The following is a 20,674-nucleotide window of genomic DNA, read 5'->3' on the forward strand; positions in this document are numbered from 1 at the left end:
GTGTTTGTTATCTGTGGAAAGCCTTGCCAATTCATAACATGACATCACCACGTGGTTCCTGTATTGGAGATATTGTTACATTGAGTAATGATGTGGGGGTTTAAATAAGCATAAAACCAAAACATACATCCATCAGAAACATCTAAAAGTGCATTGCTTCCAGCATATTTTCTAGGTTGAAAATCGGCTGATTTCCCATGGACTTTTCTTTTAAATGAATTGTTTAGAATGTATTAACCTTGCTCATGAAGTTTTTCTTTAAAATGTCTTTAACTTGACCTCAGAAATCCATCTAAACGTACATGTACTTTTGTTTTTATTCATATAAAACTTAAAAGGAAGTTTTTTGTGTGTGTGTACACACTCTTGCTTAAAAGAAATTGTCATTTTGCTATTTTAGGCAATGTTAGATTAAGCCTGCATCTGTTACTTTTAATGCAAATAAACTCAACAACAGAAGATAAATCATTGCTTACATCATTCATAGCTTCTACACAAGGTTTAAATTTTTCCCATCTTCTGTGTATATATTTTCAGAAGTTAGGTATTGTCTCATTATTCTGAGCATTCCCAATCTCTTCCATAGTGTTGGCACCTGCTGAGTATTACATAAATGTTTATTGATATGCTTTTGTTAGCATAAAAAGATAAAAGGTGAGTGACTGTCTCCTGAAAATTAAATATGACATTTTGATGTTGAAAAAATTGACTTTCAGGTTTCTACACAAACAATTGAATGACAAATAGCATCAGTGCCATAACTGTTAAATGTGGACCAAATTTTCCTAGGATAAAACTTGAAAAATGCTTTCAATTAATGTAGCTGACTTTTGTGAGTATACTCTAATAATGGGGGATGTTTGCAGCCAGAAATGTAGAAAAATGAGGAGTTTAGGAGTTTATTTAACTTATTCAGTAACTGTATAATTAATGGAATACATTTGGGAGAGTGTTGGAATGAAATTCTTAGAAAAGTGCAGAGTCGTAAATGACCTAGATTTCATGGAGTAATATCTCTTCTCTCTTTTTCACAGAGTAAGATTTTCCTCTTACATTATGATGATACTAGCACTATTTAGTTTCAATGAAACAGTTGATGATCATAGACCTTTTAGGATCTTTAGATGGAAACAGAATTAGACTGTTGACTGTATAGTTGTACTGCTAAAGTAATAACCTTCGCTTCAGCAATGACAAAGTCAGTGGCTTTGGTCAAGTCAATCACGCTTCCTAAGCCTCAATTTTTATTTGTAAAGTGAATTTTCAGATGATCCATAGAGTTTATGTATGGAAAATGCTAAGACTAATGTGCTGACTACGGTGAGTTTTGCAAGAAGTGCTCAAAAAAGGATCATGGAACACTCAAATTAAAATTCGATTGTGTCATAAGTTATATGTTATATAAATTACAGATAGGACAACAGAAAAATCTTAAGTGCTGCACATCTTATGTGGGGTTCTTGGGTATGTAGCTAAAATTGAAAGTCTCAGATTCTAAACCTGTCAGCCATATGTGTGCCTGCTTCTTATAAAGTCTCTTAGAACATCTCTGTCGCACAGGACTGGAATGTAAAAGGAATTAAATATAGGTTTACAAAGAATATAAATCAAAGATTTCTGTGAAAAGTCAATCTGTATGTAGCAAAAGAAATATCCCCTGGGATGAGATGGGTTGTCTCACTGTGCACCACTCTGAACCATATTGAAACGCGTGTGACCTTTTCTCTAAGAAGGAAGAAAAAGCATTAAGAAAAAAAACTGTCCAGCTTATAGGCAAAGGCAAAAATTTCAACATGTCATTGAAATAAAAAAGTGATGAACATTTTGCCACTTAAAGTCCTTTATGCAATGAACAGAATATAAATCAATAACAAATGGATTAATTTATTTCATCAAAAATACTTCAAAGGATCCTCTTTGAATATATAAATTAATGAAGACTTTGAAAAGGTCAGTACAAAGCAAACAAAGGATTTCTTGGGCAATTCATTGGGCAATCTTGACATCCGTGGATTAGCAGGCTTTGCTGACAAGTCCTGTTCTCAGGATTTTTTAGCCCCTCTTATGGTGAAGCCTGGAGAAGCAGAGCAGGCATTTCAAACCTGCTGAGCAGATGCTGGTGTTGAGGCTGAAGCTTCGTACTGAGAAGTTCTTCTGATGAATGGAAAGAACATTTACTAACTGTTAACAAGACTCTGTTTCCCATTAACGCTATTGTGCAAAGTATGAATTGACATCACCTGTCACGGAGTCGTTGAGAATTAACACCATTCATAAAGGAATTGACATTATTATTATCATTATTACCAAGAGGGATGGATGTAAAAATTATAAAAATTCATAACCTTTGAGGCATGAATATATTGCTTTCTGATATGTAAATATGAACATGGAGTTATAACCGAAATTAGATGACTTCTGCATCACATTAGCCAATTGCTTGTTTAATGAATTTGAGTAGCAGTGTCTCCTTTATGCTCAGCCTTTCTTTCTTGAAATTTTCTTCAGACATAGATTTTTATTTCAGTGACATCTACCAGTACAAGCTAATGGACATGTGAGTCCCAATTCAGTTTCAGTTTCAGTGTTGAGAAATTGGAAGGTTGAATAATGCCAAATGTGGGCAGAGATGTACAGATACGGGAACTCTCAATCATTCTGGAATGGGTGGAGCAAGATGCTAGCTTAGTAAGATGTGCTAGAAATCACCTCCTCATAGTATCAATTTGGACAGCTCTATGCCTGCCAAGTAGAGAACTTTCAGTAAACTTACCGAGTCCAGTGAGAGACTACATTGCCAGGTTTTAGTCTAATATGAAAAGAAACCCTGAAGAAAGCAAGAAGTCAAGGGTTATCCGCATCTCTTGTAGCCCGGCTCCAAGGAGTACTCCATGTCCTGCTTGAGGGAGGCAGCCACATTCAGTCATTCCAGAGAATGCTATGGAACTATTAGGATGAATCAATTACTGACGTGTCTTATGACTCCGCAGTGGTATTCCTGGAGGCAGAGAAATTCTTCCATGTTCCCAATGAGGCACTAAGAGCATTGTCATTGCATCATTTCTGTATACATGAGTGGAAGTGTGTCTGTATATATGTATGTTCCTGTAAATTTGTGTAGCATAAGAATGTGCAAGTATACTTACATGACTGTATGTGTAATTGTGTGTGTTTGGTAGCACATTCCTCTAGACAGCTTGTATAAAGCATTGGGGAAGTAGAGTGATGTTTAATATGTGCTCAAAAAGCACTTGAAATAAACACACATGCAGATTCTAAAATGAAGAAACAATGGAGACCATGACTTTTCTTGGTCTGCATGTGGTTCTGTGTGACAAAAAACATCTACTTCAAAATGAAGTCTGGTGTTAGGAAGGTTGAGAGGAAGACAAGGCCTGGGTACTGCAAAGTCTCATATTCCCTTTTCACATTTGCCTGGGATGTTGAATATTACAGAGAGGACTTTGTACTAGCTAATAACCTCGTACTTCAAACCTTTGTGTCTTTCATCTGTGTCTGGCTATATTTGATGCCAGTCCAAGTCTTATTTCATCCATGATTTTTTCCCTTAATCTGATTCCTAAATAAATTGAATACAGCATCCTCTTATACAGCTGTAGCATTTATTAGTGTTTAAAAGTAGACTTAGAACAATCCTATGTTTTTATGAGGAAGAATTTTGATATTGACGGAAATTCCTAGTCTTTTCAGAGTTTATTTAGGTCTAGCGATTATACACATACTCCCTTGAGTTTTAGCTTTCTCTTAAAATTTCGGATCATGTAAATCATAACAATGTAGCAATTCTTCAAGAACATGTCTGGATTTGGTACTAACTAGATGAGAAAACCTTCAAAAGTTGTTATTCCTTTGAAATAAAGGTTAGTGCTTGTGATGAGATGAAATAAAATGGAGAGAATTATCTGAATTTAATCAATAGCTATATATCCTAAAAATGTCAAAGTCTATAGTTAAAAGTATATTTCTGCTAAAATCTTTCATAAATATATTTTTGGTAAACCTACTGCTTAGCTGACTCTTTCCCTAGCACCTCTATCACAGAGCAGATGTGAATTTAGATTTGAGAGTTCATAAAAGTTAGTGCCATAAGTGATTCCCATTCACTCTGGAAACAGGCCAATGAAAATGTTAGTTATATGGACATGTACCAACATTCCCGACACCTCATCCTGCCACACCCCTTCCACCTATCAACCTTTCTGTTAGCTATGAGTTATGGAAACTCAATGAATTTCTGAAGAAAATAATTTTAATTTTGTGTGTGTAGTTACAATGATATTTTCAAATATCTGTCTGTTCTTAGTGGGGGCAGGGTTCTGTGCAAAGATCTAGAGAAATCCCAACCTTCCTCATTATTATTTTTGTCAGCACAAGTGCCGTTACCCGCAGTATTAGTCCCATGGCTGCCCATGCATTTGCCTCATTTGGAATATTCTGGTAGTAAACTGTTTACATGGAGCCTCGAAATCCTGTGGCTTGAATCCTTCATAGTACTCTTATTCTAACACATTTGTTTATTTACCTTCTAATTTGTATTGATGTATAGACTTGGCCTATTTGCCAGGGGGATGTAGTGAAAGCATGGTCACTGGCCACTGTTAAAACAAGAATAACCAAAGCATCTGGATTTATAAACAGAAGTTATCTTCCCCTTTCTAAAGTGTTCTTGTTTCTTCACAAGTATATCTTGAAAAAAATGCACTATGATTTAAAAATGAGTTCTTGGAACACTATTGACAAGGTTTTCTGAGCTGATAGATAAGAGTTACTGGAAACTGAGCTGAATAATGTTAAAAAGATATTTTGTAAAAATCAGCTGTTACAGAAGCTATGAAAAGATACTAAGATTTTTGAAAACTTGAATGAACATAGAGAATCAAATTATAATTAAGGACCTATTACATTGATCTATATTTTCTCATTGATATTGGAAAGCCAACTTATGCAATCCATAGACAGATTTATAACATGAAAGGACAGTACATTTAGTATAACCCATGCTGTCACATTCTGTTTTAATAGGATACAGTTTCTAAGTGTCTTATGTACCAATTATAGGTGTTGAACACAAAGGCCTATGGAAGTTACTGAGGCCTAGCAGCTAAAGTCCTTGCCTTGAATGCCCCGGATTCTCATGTGTCCACCGGTTCTAATCCCAGCAGCTCCACTTCCCATCCAGCTTCCTGCTTGTGGCCTAGGAAAGCAGTCAAGGATGGCCCAATGCCTTGGGATCCTGCACCCATGTGGGAGACCTGGGAGAAGTTTCTCAATCCTGGCTTCAGATCGGTGTAGCACCAGCCATTGTGGTCACTTGGGGAGTGAATCAGAGGACAGAAGATCTTCTCTGTCTCTCCTTCTCTCTATATATCTGACTTTGTAATAAAAATAAATAAATCTTTAATAAAAAGTGTATCCTTACTATGTAGGTATGGACAATGGCAAAAACTCCAGCATCCTATTGTCAAGACATATTTAACACCTTTGTTGGGAGTCCATCTTTGATTTAGAAGTAGAATGCGTACTGCATTGTATCGTCACACGTGGATATGATAGTCTCTATCACACAGTTACTATTTAGCCCCTAAATAAAAAACCAGAAAACAAAATCAACAACAGGAAAAAAAAAATGGAAATTTACAACACCATGAAGTTAAGTAACATGCCACCAAATGAACAATGTGTCACTGATGAAAAGGAAATTTGAAAACCTTCTTGAAGTAAATGATGCTATTGTGTGATGTATGAGCCAGTGAAGAAATTGATAAAATAATTTTTTGAATAAGTTCAAATATCAAAATCTATGAAATGTAACAAAAACAGTATTTAAAGGGTTATTATCTTGGATTTTGCATGAAGGTTGCCTTATATCAGAGAGAATATGACATTTATCCTTTTGGAATTGACTTTTTTCACTGAACATAATGGTCTCTGGTTGGTAGCATTTGTTTGCAAATGGCAGACTTTCACTGTTGGCTGAGTACTATTCCATGGCGTAGATGTAGCAGTTTCTTTTTCCACTCCTGTTTTTGTGGGCATCTGGGTTGTTTCCATGTCTTTGCTAGTGTAGATTGTGCTACTGTGAATATAGGATTATAGATTCCTATTTCTTATGCAGATCTCACTTACGTTGTATACATTCCCAGAAGTGGATAGCTGGGTCATACAGCAGGTTAATTTTCAGTTTTCTCAGCATTCTCCATACTGACATTGTTAGATACAGTCCCCTTTAAAATATCAGAGATCAATCTTAAATACCTTGGAATACCTAACCAAAGATGTGAAAAAGCTCTATGATGAAAACTACAAAACATTAAAAAAAAACAAAAAGAAGACTTTAACAAATGGAGAAACCTTTTCTCTGGATTGGCAGGATCAACATCATCAACATTTTCATATTACCAAAAGTAATACACAAATTCAATGCCATACCAATCAAAATCCCAACACCATTCTTCTCAGAAATAGAAAAGATGGTACGAAAGTTCATATGAAAATACAAGAGACCACAAATAGCTGAAGTTATCTGGAAGAACATATATCAAACTGGAGGATTCACAAATCCAGACCTCAAGATTTACTACATGGCAGTGGTCATCAAAAGAGTCTGATACTGGTACAGAAACAGGGAAGAAGATCAATGGAAGAAAATAGAAACTCCAGAATGGAGGCCACACTCACTAATAAACAATTAGGCTTTGATAAGAGAACTGAAAATATTCCAGAGGAAAAGTCTGGTCTCTTCAACAAGTGCTGTTGGGGCAATAGGATGGCAACCTGCAGAAGTAAAAAGATCCCAATTGTCCCTTATACAGAAATCATCTCTAAATGGATCAAGGACCTAAATATGTACCCAGAAGCCATCAAACCATCAGTGGAAAGCATAGGAAACACTTTCCCAGATGTAGGAACTTGGGAAAGACTTCTTAGAAAAGTCAGAAAAAGCATAGACAATCAAAGTCAAAATAAGCAAATGGGACTACGTCAAACTAAGACGTTTTTGTACAGCAAAGGAAGCAATCATTGAAGTAACAGAATGGGAGAAAATCTAAGAACACTATGCAACCAATAGGGGACTAATATCCAGGATTTACAAAGAGCTTCATAACTCAATGACGGCAAGACAAACAACCTTGTGATTAAATGGGTGAAGAAATGAAGACATTTTTTAACAGAACAAATTCAAATGGCTAATGGCTCAGGCTTCCTAGCAGAGAAATACAAATGAAAACCACATTGTGGTTCCACATAACTCTAATGAGATTGGCCTACATTCAGAACTCTACTAACAATACCTGTTGACTTGAGTGTGGGGAGAAAGGCACACTCCTTCACTGTGGTGGGAGAGTAGGCTAGTGCAATTACTTTGGAAGAAGGTATGGAGAGTGTAAGCTGTGCATTATTTTTAACATTTACTTACTTCTTTGAAAGCCTGGCTACAAAGAGGGATGGAGACCCAGAGAAAACGACCTCCTACCCTTTGGTTTACTTCCAAAATGACCATAGCAACCAGGGCTGGGTATGTGAAAGTTAGAATTTGGGAGCTCCATCTGGGTCTCTGATGTGTGGCAGGGCTTGGAATACTCAGATTAATTTCTGAGGCTTTACTAGGCACATTGGCAATTGCATTTAAAGCAGAACAGGTGCGACTTGAACTTGTACCCACATGGGATGCTGGCATTTCAGGTCAATGGCTTAAACTAGTGTGTCACAACTCTAGCTCCCTGCAGTGAGAATTCTTAGCTAAACTCAGCTTCCCTTCATTTCAAATAGTCTTTTAGGTATGATCATCTGATTATCCTTATGCCATAGTACTATGTATCTTAATGCTATACATTATATTTTATGCTTCTTAAAAATATCTGTCTCCAGGTTACAAACCTGGTCACTCTGAAATTGCAACTTCTGAAAAATCTCCTTTTCATCAATTTTAGCATACTGTCTGATATTGAAGGTCCTGCTAAATGTTTTATAAATATAGGACAAGACTAGTATGGCTTTGTAATGGCTTAAGCTTTCACTGGCACTGTCAGCATCTAAGATTGGAGAGTTGATTTCCATCCCAGCCACTCTCGTTCCAATGTTGCTCCCATCTACGGCCATACCACCCTGATCTTGTCCAGTGTTGCTCCCTGCTACAGCCTCTGGAAGGCAGGAGAAATTGACCCAAATTTTGGGATCCTGAACTCTGTGGTCATTTAGGGAGTGAAACAGAGAATGGAAGATATCTTTCTGTCTCTCCATCTTGCTCTGTAATCCTTTCAAGAAAATATTAGAAATTCTTAAAAGAAAATAAATGTAGGGGCTGGCACTGTGGCACAGTGAGTTAAGCCATCGACTGTGACACAGACTTTGACTTAACTCAGCCCTGACTATTGGGACCACTGGGGAATGAACCAGTTTAATGAAGATCACTTTCTATCTCTATAGCTCTTCCTTTTGCTTTGTAAAATCCCACAAATAAATATATATAGATCACACATTACTTTGCAAAGCAGTTACTTCATGCTTGAAATGCATAGAGAAAAACTCCATTACTTGCTTCACTGATTTAAATGATATTGTCTCATACATTAATCTGGGTGACAGTAAACTAAATAAGCAAATACTGATTTGACTTTAACCTACTTTTTCTTAAAGTTTTAAATAAATTGCCCTTCTAGAATTTAGAAAGCAGACCTTTGAAGGAATGGTTTTGTAGTCAGTAGTATTAGACCATAAAACCTTAAATTTTCTGCAGAATAATAAATTTACTTTGGCTTGTGGAGGTTAAAAAGGGACAGTGATATGGTGAAGTAGGTAGTCATCTTATCTGACCAATGGTCTAAGACCAGGTTGTTTCATTTCTGACTCAACTCCTTACTAGTGTACCTGGAAAACAATAAGGTGACCTGAATGCTTGGGCCCCTATCAGCCACATGGAAGACATACATGGAGTCCCAAGGTTCTAGTCCCTGGCTATACCCAGGTCCACAACAAGCTACTATGGTCTTTTGGAAATAGCCAGTGTCTTCTTTCATTTATTTCCTTAATGTTTTACAATTTGCATTGTAAAGTCTTTTCATATCTTGAATTAAATTTATCCCAAGATATGTAAAGAGTTTTTTAGCTACTATGAACAGGATTTTCTTTATCAACTCTGACAAAGAGTACTGATTTTTACATGTGTGTTATTTAATATCCTGAAACTTTGCCAAACTCTGATGAGTTTCAGTAGTCTCTTAGTGGAGTTTTTTATTTCTCTCTGTGTAGCATTACATCTTCTGCAAACAGGGATGGTTAGTTTTGTTTTTTCTTTTCCTCTTTCCTATTTGTGTTCCATTTCTTCTTCTTGCTTGATTGCTACAGCTAAATCTTTCTGAACTATAATGAATAGCAGTGGTGGTTCAGGTTCTGGATGTTAGTAAAACTTCTTTCAGCTTTACCCCCATTCAGTATCATACATGATGTGAGTTTATGATATATTGCCTTGGTCATGTTGACAAATGTTACTTCTATATCCAATTTTCTTAAGATTTTTATTGTGGGAGGGTTTTTAAGATGGCCGACGTAGGAGGAAGGCTGTGAGGGAGCGTTCAGCGAGATAGGGATAAAACGCTACAGAAGCAGCAAAGAGGAACAGCAGGGAACCGCAGGGAAAGGTCTGTGAAGCTCCCTGGGACAGTGTGGAGCCAAAAAGATCCACACAACTCGGAAGAACAACCAGAACGGAGCAGGACAAAGGTAGAGAAACCGACATCCCACTCCAGACCTGCAGAATCACTTTTGAAAACGGCCTGACGGGAGACGCGGCCAGCTCGGAGGCAGGGAGATCGGGTGGATCGTCGCCGGCGGGAAGCCTTTGACAGTGGCGGAGGCAGACTGCAGCAGCCGGACGTTTGGTGAGCGGGGGGGGGGGGGGGTTGACGGGGCAGCCCCCGCATTCCTCGCCCCCTACTGAGGTTCCAGCCTCTGAGAAGGCGGGGCAGGCAGTCTGAAACGGTTGGGTCTGTGCCTTGGGAACTACGCGCAGTGGTGTTGGTGGTGAGGGAAGGCGCCTCAGATGTTCCTGCGCTGAGGGGGGCCAGTGCGTCTCGGTGCGCAGAGGCTGCTGGCGAGGATCTGGAGTCCCCCACATCCTGCCAGGAGGATTCTGATCGCTGCCTGCAGCAGCCGCCTCCGCAGCACAGGTGTCAGGTGTCAGGTGTCAGGAGAGCTCCCAGTTTTGGGAAGTGTAGCGCTGTGTGTCCCTGGCACGCAGGTACCACTCCCATAGGGTGAACTGCTCACTCCTAGCCTCCCACCCTGCAGTTCTGAGCGTGGGCGACCCACCAGGAGAGCTCTGAAAACTCCTGCATCACACTGACACGGTGCGAACCTGCCGTGAAGTCATTATAACAGGGCGCCTGGGTCACTCCTCCGCTAAGGGCCTGTGTGGGGGAGCCACACGGGAGCAGGGGCTCTGAACACCCACACACCACGAGTGGTGGATTCACTGCACAAGAGCCATGCCTGGAAAGTGCCTCACCCACAGTCCCGTGTGTGGGAGACGCAACAGGTGGGCCCTGAAAAACCCTGCAGTCCCTGACACGGAGAACGCAGGGAGAAAGCACATAAAACCTTCTAAGCCCTGGGGATTCCCGCACAGGGGACACACCCAGAGAGCGCCTCCATCCCTCCACGCCCTGGGGTGTCACACCTGTAGAAGAGGTGCCCAGAGTGTGCCTGGAATCCACTGGGCCCCCAAGGTGGTGCTCTACAGCCCCGGGCCCTGAGAACGCACCAACGGTGCCTTGAAAATTACCACGCCCGGCAACACCACGCCTGCAGGCTCCAATCTCTACAGGAAAGCACCTGACAGCCCCTCAACACACGGGTCCATTTGCCCCACCAGAATACACCAACGCAATGGGAAAAACCACCAGAAAGAGTTGTGCTCCAGATGAAAGAGCCAGCACCCCACCAAACAAGGGCCAAAAGCCATTATCAATATCGGCGATGCGAGATGAAGACATGGAAGTGTTACCAACAAAGGAATTGATGAAAATAATGCTAAAATCTCTCAGAGACGTGGACACAAAGCTGGAAGACCTCCAGAACCGCATAATCACCGAAATACAACAAATCAAAACCAAACTGGATGCCCAAGAGAATAAAATTGAAAGCCTCATCAACAGAATAAATGCGGCAGAGGAAAGGATCTCTGAAACAGAAGACACACAAAATGAAGGTGTCCAGCGAATTAAACAGCTGGAGACAAACCTCAGCAAAACTAATAAAATGATGCAAGAGATGAAAGATTACCTTAGAAAACTGAATATTCGGATCATCGGCCTCCCCGAGGGAGTAGAAAGAGAATCTGGGATGCAAGCAGTGCTTGATGAAATTATACAGGAAAACTTCCAAAACACTTGGAACACAAATCCACCCCGCATACAGGACGGACAGAGAACTCCCAACAGACATGATCCAAAGAGATCTTCACCCAGACACACGGTGCTCAAGTTCTACTCCAATGAAGACAAAGAAGAAATCCTGAGACAAGTACGAAGTAGAGAAAAGATCACATACAGGGGAAAACCCATCAGAATCACTGCTGACTTCTCCGAAGAGACCCTACAAGCAAGGAGAGAATGGACAAAGATCTTCCAAGTCCTGAAACAAAACAACTGTCAACCAAAAATAATCTACCCAGCAAAGATCTCATTTGTATATGAGAACGAAATCAGATACTTCAATAGCAAAGAAAAACTAGAAGAATATGTCTACACAAAACCAGCTCTGCAAAGTCTCCTTAGAAATGCGCTAGTCCCGGACAAAAAGGAGGCAAATCACAAACAAAGTTGGCAAATAAGAAGGTCTCCAAACTAAAGGCCACACAAACAAGACAATTACATAGGCAACAACACACACACAACACAATCACATGGCAGGGCAAAATTGCAACCTCTCAATTTTAACTCTCAACACAAATGGCCTAAATTCACCAATCAAAAGACAGAGATTAATAGAATGGATCATCAAACAAGACCCAACCATCTGTTGCCTACAAGAAACGCATCTAACCAGAAAGGATGCAAAGAAACTGAAAGTGAAGGGATGGAAAAAGATATTTCACGCCAATAGACGAGAAAAAAAAGCTGGGGTAGCTATCCTAATTTCAGACGAGATAGATTTCATTCTAACTAACATCAAAAGAGACAGGGAAGGCCATTTTATACTGGTGAAAGGAATGATCCATCAAGAAGCAATCACCATCATTAATGTTTATGCACCGAATCTTAATGCACCTAGTTACGTAAAGCAATTACTTACAGACTTAAGGGAAGACATAGACACCCGCACAATTCTTGTAGGCGATCTCAACACACCTCTAACAACAATGGACCGGTCTACGAAACAAAAACTCAACAAAGAAACAACAGAGCTCACACAAACAATAAAACAACTGGACTTAGTAGACATATATAGAACTTTTTATCCTAAGGCCACAGACTATACATTCTTCTCAGCGGTGCATGGCACCTTCTCCAGAATCGACCACATGATAGGACATAAAGCGAACCTAAACAACTTCCAAAACATTAGTATCATACCATGTACCCTCTCAGACCACCATGGGATGAAACTGGAAATCAACAACTCAAAACTCCCCAGGAAGTATAGGCACTCTTGGAAATTGAACAATATGCTATTAAACGAACAATGGGTCAGAGAAGAAATTAAAGATGAGATCAAAAAATTCATGGAAACCAATGAAAACTCTGATACTACATTCCAAAACTTGTGGGACACCGCCAAAGCAGTGCTACGAGGTAGATTCATTGCAATCGGAGCGCATGTCAAGGCCCAAGAAAGACGCCAAATACAGGAACTAACCACACACCTCCAGGATCTGGAAAAACAGCAGCAGAAGAGTCCCACGCACAATAGGAAACAAGAAATCATCAAAACAAGGGAGGAGATAAACCAAATAGAAATCAAAAAAACTATACATAAAATCAACAAATCAAAAAGTTGGTTTTTTTGAGAAAATAAACAAAATAGACACTCCACTGGCCCGATTGACCAAAAAAAAACAAGAGAAAGTGAGAATCAATAGCATTAAAGATGAAAAAGGCAACATAACAACAGACACTGCAATCATTAAGAAAATAATTAGAAATTACTACAAAGAACTGTACTCCCACAAATTTGAGGACCACCAAGAAATAGAAAAGTTCTTGGACTCCCACCATTTACCAAAACTCAGTCCGGAGGCAACTGCAGAATTAAATAAACCCATAACCGAGGTAGAGATTGAAACAGTCATCAAGGATCTCCCAACGAAAAAAAGCCCAGGCCCAGACGGCTTCACTACAGAATTCTACAAAACATTCCGAACAGAACTAACCCCAATCCTCTACAAGCTCTTCAAAACAATAGAGGAGGAAGCAACCCTCCCAAACTCATTCTATGAAGCCAACATCACCTTAATCCCAAAACCGGATAGAGAACCATCAGAGAAGGAAAACTACAGACCTATTTCTCTGATGAACATTGATGCTAAAATTCTCAACAAAATCCTAGCCAATAGAATTCAAAAAATCATCAGACAGATCATTCATCCGGATCAAGTAGGATTCATCCCTGGAATGCAGGGATGGTTCAACATTCGGAAATCCATAAATGTTATAAACCATATCCAAAAACTGCAAAACAAGAACCACATAATAGTTTCAATAGATGCAGAAAAAGCTTTCGACAAAATCCAACACCTCTTCATGCTAAAAACTCTAGCCAAAGTAGGCATAGATGGGAAAATCCACAACATAATTAAAGCAATTTATGAAAAACCCAACGCCAGTATCATACTGAATGGAGAAAAGCTAGAACCCTTCCCACTGCGATCTGGAACAAGACAAGGGTGCCCACTATCACCACTGCTATTCAACATAGTCCTAGAGGTACTTGCAGAGGCCATAAGACAAGAAAAAGAAATCAAAGGCATACGTATAGGAAACGAAGAAGTCAAGCTTTCACTATATGCAGATGACATAATCCTATACATAGAAAAACCAGGAGACTCAATACAGAAACTGCTAGAACTTATACGAGAGTTTGGCAGAGTGGCGGGGTACAAAATTAACGAACGAAAATCAACAGCCATAGTGTACGCAAATAACACCAAGATGGAAGAAGATCTAACCAACAGGATACCATTCAAAATAGCAGAGAGAAGTATGAAGTATTTGGGAATAAATCTAACCAAAAGTGTAGGAGACCTATTCGAAGAAAACTACAAACTATTTAAAAAGGAAATTGAACAAAACCTCAAAAGATGGAATAACATCCCGTGCTCCTGGATAGGCAAAATCAATATCATTAAAATGTCTATACTACCACAAGCAATATACATTTTCAACGCAATTCCAATCAAATTGCCCAAAACATTCTTCACGGAACTGGATACAATGATTCAAGAGTTCATCTGGAAACACAAAAAACCACGAATAGCTAGAACCATCCTGAAAAATAAGAAATTAGCAGGGGGAATCACAATCCCGGACCTCTGGACATACTATAGAGCAGTGGTAATCAAAACAGCCTGGTACTGGCACAAAGACAGAAAGGAAGATCAATGGAATAGAATAGAAGCACCAAAAGGGAATCCACACAGATACATCCAATTAATCTTTGACAAAAAGACCAATGACAGCTTAAGCAAGTGGGAAGGACTCTTTAGTAAATGTTGTTGGGACAACTGGCTGATAGCCTGTAGAAACAAAAAGATAGACCCACATCTATCACCATACACTAAGATACAATCTACATGGATAAAAGACCTAAACCTACATCCAGAAACCTTCAAACTCTTGCAAGAAAATGTAGGAAATACCCTGCAAGACCTAGGAGTAGGTACCGACTTTCTAAGAAGGTCACCAAAAGCAATAGCAGTTGAGAACAGAATAAACAAATGGGACCTCATCAAACTAAGAAGCTTCTGTACAGCAAGGGAAACAATCAACAAAGTAAAAAAGCAACCCACAGAGTGGGAGAAGATCTTTGCACACGATATAGGCGATAGGGGGCTAATTTCCAGGATATACAAAGAACTTCAAAACAACCAAAAAACCAAAACAAACAAGCCACTCAAGAAATGGGCAAGGGAAATGGGCAAACATTTCACAAAGGAACAAGTCCAAATGGCAAACAAACATATGAAAAAATGTTCCAGCTCCCTAGCAATAAGGGAAATCCAAATTAAAACATCGATGAGGTACCACCTAACACCAGTAAGATTGGCCCACATAAACAAGAACACCAACGACGCTTGCTGGCGAGGATGTGGGGAAAAAGGAACCCTACTCCACTGCTGGTGGAGCTGCAAATTGGTACAGCCTTTATGGAAATCAGTCTGGAGAACACTCAAACAACTCAAAATCTGCATACCATATGACCCAGCAATAGCACTCCTAGGAATATATCCAAAACACCTGTTTTACGACAAACCAACATGCATCCCTATGTTCATTGCAGCACAATCAGTAATTGCGAAAACATGGAAGCAACCGAAATGCCCATCAGCAGAAGATTGGATAAGAAAGCTTTGGTTCATCTACTCCATGGAATACTACTCAGCTATTAAAAAAAACAAATTGCAGTTCTTTGTGGCTAAATGGGCACAACTGGAAACTATAATGCTAAGGGAAATGAGTGAATCCCAAAAGATTAGATACCACATGTTTGCCTTGATTTAACCTGTAATTTTTTGTTTGGTTGTTTGTTATTTTTTGAACCTGTCATTGATACTGTCTCAACCCAGATGTTTCGAAGAATGGAACTCGCATTATTCTTAACATATTGTTTACCCATTACTATGTCAATTAATTCCATAATGTTGTATATTGATACTGAGGCCTTGTTGGGGCTTTTAACTGACCGGATCTTTACTCTGTTAGACCTATCTTCAGACCATAGAAGGTCTCCCCAAGAGGCCACTGAACTTATCTGGACAATAAGACGCTGAACTTTATGCTAGGCATGTGTTTGCAAGCAATGAATCTCAACTGAACTTGAACTATGGTTATGCAACAAGGTGGAGGAATCCACCATGGGGGGAGGGGTATGGGGAGGGGTGGGGGGAATCCCCAGCGCCTATAAAACTGTACTACATAATACAGTGTAAGCAACAATAAAAAAAAAAAAAAAAAAAAAGAAAGCTTTGGTTCATCTACTCCATGGAATACTACTCAGCTATTAAAAAAAACAAAATGCAGTTCTTTGTGGCTAAATGGGCACAACTGGAAACTATAATGCTAAGGGAAATGAGCGAATCCCAAAAGATTAGATACCACATGTTTGCCTTGATTTAACCTGTAATTTTTTGTTTGGTTGTTTGTTATTTTCCGAACCTGTCATTGATACTGTCTCAACCCAGATGTTTCGAAGAATGGAACTTGCATTATTTTTAACATATTGTTTACCCAATACTATGTCAATTAATTCCATAATGTTGTATAATGATACTGAGGCCTTGTTGGGGCTTTTAACTGTCTGGATCTTTACTCTGTTAGACCTATCTTCAGACCATAGAAGGTCTCCCCAAGAGGCCACTGAACTTATCTGGACAATAAGATGCTGAACTTTATGCTAGGCATGTGTTTGCAAGCAATGAATCTCAACTGAACTTGAACTATGGTTATGCAACAAGGTGGAGGAATCCACCATGGGGGGAGGGGTATGGGAGGGGTGGGGGGGATCCCCAGCGCCTATAAAACTGTACTACATAATATAATGTAAGCAACAATAAAAAAAAAATAATAAATAAAAAAAAAGAAAACTACAAAAAAAAAAGATTTTTATTGTGAAAGAATGCTATGTTTACCAATTGCTTTCTCTGAATCTATTGAGATAATGATACAATTTTTTGTCTTCAGATTATTACTATGATATATCATAGCTACTGATCTCCATATGTTGAATCATTTCTGAGTAACAGGGATAAATCCCATTTAGTCCATGCAAATGATCTTTTGGTATGTTGATGGATTCAATTAGCCAGTATTTTCCTAAAAATTTTCATATTTATGTTCTTCAGGAGTACTAGTTTATATTTGTCATTCTTCAGTCTGTCCTTTTCTGGCTTTGGAATCAAGATATTGTGCTCTTATAAAGTTTGAGAGGATTCTTTATTTTTCAAGCTTTTGAACAGTTCAAGAGGAATTGAGATCAGTTCTTTAAAATTTTGGAATATTTCAGCAGTGAAGCTGACCAGTCCTGTGCTTTGCTGGAAGGGTCATTATTACTGATTCAGTCTCTTTTGGGGTTATAGATCTTCCTAGGTTTCTGTCCTCATGACTCAAGTTTTATAAACTGCATGTGTTCAGAAATCTATCCACTTCTTCTAGATTTTCCAGTTTGTTGGCATACAGTTTTTTTTTTATATATAGATACCTAATCCTTGATGTTTTTTATTTAGGTATCTGCTGTAACCCTGCATTTCATCTCTGATTCTTTAATATCCTTTTTTTCTTCCTTTCTTTTCCTTCTTTTTCTTTTTCTTTCTTTTTTTCTTTCCTTCTTTCTTTCTTTCTCTCTTTTTCACTTATGATTAGTTAGGCTAATGATATATCAATTTGCTTATCTGTCAAAAAACAGTCTCAACTTTACTAATCTTTTGTAACTTTTTTGTTTCACTTAGTTTTGGTTCTTCTACAATTTAGTACTCTCTCTTACCAATTTGGGGTTAGATTTGTTCTTATTTTCCTAGATCCTTGGAATGCATTTTTAGAACATTTCTTTGATCCCTTACCAATTTGTGTGCACTAATTGCTATAAACCTCCCTCTGAACATTGCTTTTGTTTTCGTTTGCTGTCTTGTAAGCTTCTTCATATCCAAGAATTCATTAATTTCTCTGTGGATTTCTTCTATGACCCATTATTCATTTAGGAGTATATTGTTCAATTTTTTAAAAAGATTTATTTATTTTAAGGATTTACTTATTTTTATTGCAAAGTCAGATATACAGACAGAGAGGATGATCTTCTGTCCCATGATTCACTTCCTAAGTGACTGCAGTGGCTGGGGCTGTGCCGAACTGAAGCCAGGAGCCCAGAGCCTCATCCAGGTCTCCCACATAGGTGCAGGGTCACAAGGTTTTGGGTTGTCCTCAACTGCTTTTTCAGGCCACAAGCAGAATGCCGGATGGGAATCAGGGTGGCAAGGATTAGAACTAGTGCCAATATGTGATCCTGGCACATTCAAAGTGAAGACTTTTGCTATTAGGTCACCGCGCCAGGCCCAATTTATTTATTTTTATTTGAAAGGCTGATTTACAGAGAGAAATAATGATAGAGAAGAGAGATCTTCCATGCATTGGTTCACTCCCCACATGGTCACAAGAGGTAAAACTGAGCTGATCTGAAGTCAGGAGCCAAGAGGCCTCTCAGAGTCTCATCTCCCACATAGCGACAGGGTCCAAAGGACACGAGCCATCTCAGCTGTCTTCCCAGGCCATAAGCACAGAGCCATACCTGAAGCGAAGCCTCAGGGCACAAACCAGTGCCCATATGGGATGCTAGTGAAACAGGATGGAGGATCAGTCTATTGAGCTATGGCTCTGATCCCAACAAAATAATATTTTAAAAAATATATAAATCTTAAAAAAGATAATTTATTTTGATTAAAAAGAATTTTTGAAAGCAATGCATTTGAGCAATCTTCATGGAGTTCATGAGAAATGTGTTTTATGAGAAAATCAATCCATGTAATTCTATTTTTTTGCATCAAAATATCCTCTTTTTAAAAATCACTCATGTATTTAACAGATAAAGAGAGAAAGCTAGAAAGGCAGACAGGCAGCTCTTCATCCGCTATCTACTCCTCAGATGCTGGCACTAGCTACGGCTGGAGAAGGCCAAAGCCAGGAGGCAGAAACTCAGTCCAAAGTCTCCTACATGGTTGGCTAGGACCTGATTACTTTTGTGGGAGATAATGAGCATCTCAAATAGCCCTTCAGCCCATAGTCCAAACACCTGCTCCTCAATATACTTTTTGATTTTGAGTTTCTATATATATGAATATGTACACACACACTGAAAACTCAGAGTCCTTTAATCTTTTAAAATATTTACTAGATGTCCGTATATGCTTCTTAGTAGTAAAAAATAATTGGCACATTCCTTTGAAATTAAAAGTTTTATGAGATATTCCCATGCTTGCAGAAAGCAGTGTGTGACACTAGAAAGACGTTGAATCTTCCTGGGCGTGTCCGTCTGAGCCTACTTACAAGTCAATGCTTCTGACCAATCCTGAGCACTTGATTCTAATCAGTGCCTAAAGTTGGGAGGTGTTAAAGCATATGGAAGCACATTTTAGTCACTCTGTTCTGCTCTGGATGTCCTCTGAACTCTTGCCCTTGCTCTGCCAGTCATAATAACAGCAATTATCACAAGTGCTCAATTGATGCCATGCTCTCAGGTGCACGTTTGCCTTTCATCACCTCATCTACTATCCCAGCATCCGTCTCAGTGAGGTTCTTGGAAGAATTTCAAACCTAAGTGAGCTGAAACACAAACTAAGCAGCTCTTGGATGACAGTGTTAGAGCAAGGGTGATGGTTGACATCTCATCCTAGAGCTCCTGCTTCTAACTGTGCACTGCTGAGTCATTTGCCAACCTAGAGTCCAGGTGCGAGAAAAGCCCACTATAGTGATGAGGACTCTCAGCCGCTACTTCCCCCTTAGAGAAAAGTCAGTCTGAGATCCCTAATTCTACATCACCCTGACTTAGGGCTCCCTATTGGCCAAAGTAAAAGTTTCACAATTTTTTAGGAGGTTAAATGCTGTGTGGTGTCTCAGGGACAATGTTTGCTTCCAGAATTGTGGACCCAATTCCTATAGGCTATTGATTGGTCTCAGAAAAGCCATATGATAATCTTGTACTTGACTTGGGAAAGACATTATGGGCACTGAAGCTAAATGTAAATATTAACAATTCCCTATAATCAGATTTCTGCCCTACTGCATTTGAGCTTATGGTCATTGACCTGTTAGTACAGTTTGAAACCAATTTAATGGTTGGGAACTAGCCAGAAAAAAAATGACAATAGAATTAAAATTCTAGATTTCATCATGAGATATGGAAATATGTTGTTTCTGGAAGTGCTTGAAATAAAAGCCATTTCTTAGTATATGGATACTCAGAATTTTAAGTTTAGAAAGTTTCTGTCATTAGCACTGATGGGAAAGAGTGTGATGTCTAAGTTTAGTACTTGTATTTTAAAATAAATTACTAGCAATCTACTTATTTATCATGAGAGTTTAAGTGGGATGTGCCTTCTCCTTCTAGAGTTAAAGTCACATAGATAATCTTGGTCAAGAGGAAACAAAGATTATTATTTTTCTGCTAAATGTACGAGTAGGAAAATATGTGAAATTTGGTTATTCCTCTAATTCATTTGGCCTGAATAAAGACTCTTCATTATTCAGGCATTTCTCTCTTTTCTCATTAGTTTTGTCAACTGTTTCTTGATATTGAATTTCCAAAGTATAACATCATGCAGGGCAGGGATTACTAACCCAGTATAACAGAAATCTGACTACTTACATTTTCTGTTTTTTTTTAAGTGTTTTCATATTTTTTGAAAGTCAGAGAAACAAAAAATATTCCATTTGCTGTTTCACTCTTTCATACC

This window comes from Ochotona curzoniae, unplaced genomic scaffold (genome assembly GCF_017591425.1).
Source record: "Ochotona curzoniae isolate NIBS_2020 unplaced genomic scaffold, NIBS_Ocur_1.0 scaffold_4506, whole genome shotgun sequence".
Lineage (NCBI taxonomy): Eukaryota > Metazoa > Chordata > Mammalia > Lagomorpha > Ochotonidae > Ochotona > Ochotona curzoniae.